At 42.6% G+C, this 4,228-nt stretch overlaps 1 long non-coding RNA gene across 1 annotated transcript; it reads right to left on the minus strand.

Moving 5' to 3' along the window:
* Positions 1 to 326: 326 nt before the first annotated feature.
* Positions 327 to 3,556, minus strand: LOC142140352 (uncharacterized). Its single transcript, XR_012688428.1, has 3 exons — positions 2,994 to 3,556; positions 687 to 767; positions 327 to 582 (listed from the first exon to the last, which is right to left on the minus strand). It is a non-coding gene; the product is annotated as an uncharacterized LOC142140352 (long non-coding RNA).
* Positions 3,557 to 4,228: the final 672 nt, after the last annotated feature.

Genomic DNA, 4,228 nt, shown 5'->3' on the forward strand with positions numbered 1-4,228 from the left:
CTGTGTGCCACGACTCCCTGGGTTGCCGTGGCGATATCACAGGGGTGCCGCGGCCAGGGCTGGTGGTAATCAAGGCGGGTAATTATATTGGCTTAGGGGTGCCTTGAAAAATTTATGGAGACCCTAAGGGTGCCTTGAACTGAGAAAGTTTGGGATCCACTGGTCTATTGCATTGATGCTTCTAGCATATGGCAGCCAGTTTAATAAAGTGTAGTGTTATACCAAAACCCAACGTTTTCATGTCTGCCTTCTTAATTAATCTGCCTTTACTAACGAATATTTGAAACATACCCAGAATAAACCACACAGTGTTAATGTAACAGTTTTATTTCAGAAAAAAATTTCAAAAATATTTAGTGCAGAATAATAAAAGTTCTCAAAATTGTACTACACTTTAAAGGTGCTAGTGCTTTGTGGCAGAACCATTCCAAACAGCATTCGCATTTCAACAAAATTCTTCTCAAGCTTTTTAATTTTTTTCTTGACGTCACTTATAATCGCTGGTATTTCTTTAAAATAATCGCTGAGCTTTACAACATTTTTTTCTCCCTCAGAACTTTCAATCGGATATGACGATGGTATCTACGAAACAAGGAAATAAAAAATGTTTAGCATTAAACTTCTATATCTGTAATAAAATTAACAAGAGTCCTTATCCAACACCAGAAATAGTCCCATTTGCTCACCTTGCACACTGCTCAAGATCAGTTTATGTTGTGGTCCCTCTGATACAATCGCAACAATAGCGGGCTTAACCTCCATAGGTTCTGTAAAACAGGTGCCATTTTGGTTATAATACCAGTACAGGTGCCCAAAGCATTGTGTTGCCTACACATGTTCATTTAAATACCTTCTTGTATAACTTCTTTGATATCTTCGTATTCAACATCCATTTTTTCTTGTTTGATAACAGGTGTTACATTTGTGGTATCTAAGCTGCTCTTATCCCGGTTAATTCTTTGTTCTGAAAAAAATAACCTGTTAAAAATCCAGCTTTTGCATTGCTTCATGTTAAATTAAAATTAAATAAACCTCTTCAAAACAGGTACACTACACGTTTTACTCACTTTTTTTTTTAAGTTTCTACGAATTCGTACCAGTCTCCTTTGCTTTTTATTTTTAAGGTCGGGCCACCTCTTCTGAACCTGGAATGTATTTATTTTCTTGCCAAGTTTTTCCATCAGTAATTGCAGTAGTTTTTGCATTGTCATTTTCTTTCTATTTACTTTTCGGTATTTTTGCTTTTTACAGTTGTAGTCGTACTGGGCAGTACTTTTACCATCATCTCCACCTCTCTTGTGCTCATTGGCTTTGCTGTTTTAACTGCCATTTCTTCTTCTTGACCATCTCCATCCACCACCACTTCAAATTTTTGTTGGGCCTCCATTTCTCCAACCCCCACCGACACCTGCTCCTCATCCTCCATCTTCTCACGTCCCTCGGCATCAAACAGGCTCCTCTGTAATTTTATACACTCACACTTGGGCATTTGTTCTGGACCAATCAGCGATGATGCCCAACAGAATGGAGCAAATAAGATGATGAATGTCATTTTATTTTCAATTACTATTTAGCCTTGCAGATACAGCTTTATACTTTGTGATTGTAGCACTTGAATACACTGTACTTCATATACAGTTGCCTGTACTCTAACCCTAAAAGCCTGGATACCTCTTATTTCAAGCCGCTCTCACGATAGTTACCTGTTCCAGCCAGATATTTTAAGCACAGATAAACCCCCCTTTTTCAACTTGTATTCAATCATCTAACCCACTTTCGCTCTTCCCACTCTTTTCTTGCTCCTCTCCAGTCTGGCTTCACTCAACTGAAACTGCTCTAAGGTAACAAATGACTCTCAGCTGACTTAAGTCCAGAGGTCACTTCTCCCTTCTCATACTTATTGACCTCTCTGCTGCTTTTGACACAGTCTATCATTCTCTTCTCACAACTCTTCACTCCCTAGGTCTTCGCAAAACTGATGTCTTCAAGTTTGCCACCTACCTTTTTTGGTCACACCTTTAGATTGTCTGATCCTGACTCTTCCTCCCCCCCCACACTTCCTCTTTTTATTGGAGTTCCCCAAAGCTCTGTCCTCGGCCCTCTGCTTTTCTCTCTCTCTACACCACTTCTCTCAGAGAACTTATTAAATCATTTGGCCTCCAAAACCACCTCTTTGATGATAACATGCAAATCTATCTTTCCTCCCTTAACCTCTCTTCCTCCTTACTAACCCAAGTATCTAGCTGTCTCTCTGCTATAACTACCTAAATGTCACAGCACGTCCTCAAACTCAACATCTCCAATCTCATCATCTTTCTTTCTGCCAATGTTGCTACCCCTCAATATTTCCCTCCTGGTTTAAAATATAACTATCATCCAGGTCCGCTGACTTGGAGTCACTCTGCCCCCAACTTTACCCCTCATATCCATTCCCTCACCAAATCCTGCCACTTCTCCCTCTGTAACATCATGAAAAACTCCCTTTCTCAGGAAGCAACCAAAATCCTGATCCATTAACTCATCATTTCTCATTTCGACTGTTCTAAACTCCTTCTTGCTGATCTTACTGTCTATTATTTTTTTGACCTTCAGTTAATCCAGAATGCTTCGGCTAGGCTCATCTTCCTCTCCCATCCTTTTCTGCTACACCTCTCTGTAAATCCCTTCATTAGCTCCCTACCCTTTTCAGAATCCAGTTCAAGCTCTTTTCTCTCACTTAAAAATCCCTCACCGACACTTCTCCCCAATACATCTCTGACCTTGTCTCGAGGTACATACCCACCCGACCACTCCGCTCTGCCTTTGACTTTCACCTCTCATTACTTTCTTCCATGCTCGTCTCTAAGATTTCTGCCATGCTGCCCCCAAACTTTGAAATTCCCTACCTCACCTCACTTGACTCTTCCCCAACCGTCAAACCTTCAAACTCTCACTCAAAACTCACCTTTTCAAGTTCGTCTATACTACCACCTCATGACCATCTTATCACTCACCTCTTCCTTCTCCTGCCATCACCACTTTCTCCCAGCTGGCCCTTCTGTCTCGCGCCACCCCTCCCTCTAGAATGTAAGCTCTCACAGGCAGGGTCCTCTCTACCTATTGTCCCATGTCTGTCCACCATCTGACTCCCTTGTCATGTCTTTGCACTCTACAAAAGTACATACAGAACAATGGATGCAATCAACAGAACAAATCGCATGGCATACAATAACAATTCAGCACAAGACAAAATGGAGACCGAGGGGACGATGGACAATGGGCAGACATGAAATATTGGGTAGAGGACCCTGCCTGTAAGAGTTCATATTCTCAAGGGAGGGGGGTAGTCAAGACAATAGGAAAAATAGGCATAGTGGGGTTACAATGCAGAGGTCTGCAAGGTACTAAGGCCATGATGTAGAGAAGCCTAGATTGGGCCATAATGGTGCAGGGGCTTAGGTGGTAGAGAGTTCTGGATAATTCAGCATTCATTAGTGCATCTCAAAACTTCTCTGCAATGTAGTGTACAAAGAGCTTATAAAAAAAAAAAAGCACATACTGATCCTTGTCCACTGCCGAGTCGATTACCTAGGGACAGAGTCGTAACTTAAAATTCTACAGCCTGGGGCGAGAAAGTCAAATGCTGCCCCTCTAGCCCTCAATTTTAACAAATGAACCTAAAATATTCCTAAACTGTGCCCCCCTTCAGTGTTGCGCTCTGGGCGGTTGCCCCTATCGCACAGCCCTATTTACGGCCCTGCCTAGGGAAGAAATGGCGCCAGCATGCACTATGGGAAGAAGGAAAGCTGGCAGAGGAAGTGTGATGCTCTGGACAATGATCTGCTGGGAAACCTTGGGTCCTAGCATTCATGTGGATGTTACTTTAACACTTACTTAAACATTGTTGCAGACCAAGTACACCTCTTTATAGCAAAGATATTCCCTGATGGTAGTGGCTGCCACGGCAATAGGGTTTCTGGGATCTGTCTCGGGAACCCTGGGGCTAGCTGTGGAAGGAGAGTAGTGGAAACTGGGAGGCCGGATGAATGCCTTGCTCATAGAGCTTGCTCTAATCTTGTATACTGGAAGTTAGGAGGAGGAATGCTGGACTGGACTCCGTACTGAAATAAATGCCTGGAATCTGGAGCTGATGGACTAGAACTTAGACGAAGGAACAGAGGGGACCTGAACCCACGACCAGAGACTCAGTACTTCCAAGAACTCAGAGACTCAAGCAAATATAGTACCA

Source organism: Mixophyes fleayi, chromosome 2, assembly GCF_038048845.1.
Source record: "Mixophyes fleayi isolate aMixFle1 chromosome 2, aMixFle1.hap1, whole genome shotgun sequence".
Classification (NCBI taxonomy): domain Eukaryota; kingdom Metazoa; phylum Chordata; class Amphibia; order Anura; family Limnodynastidae; genus Mixophyes; species Mixophyes fleayi.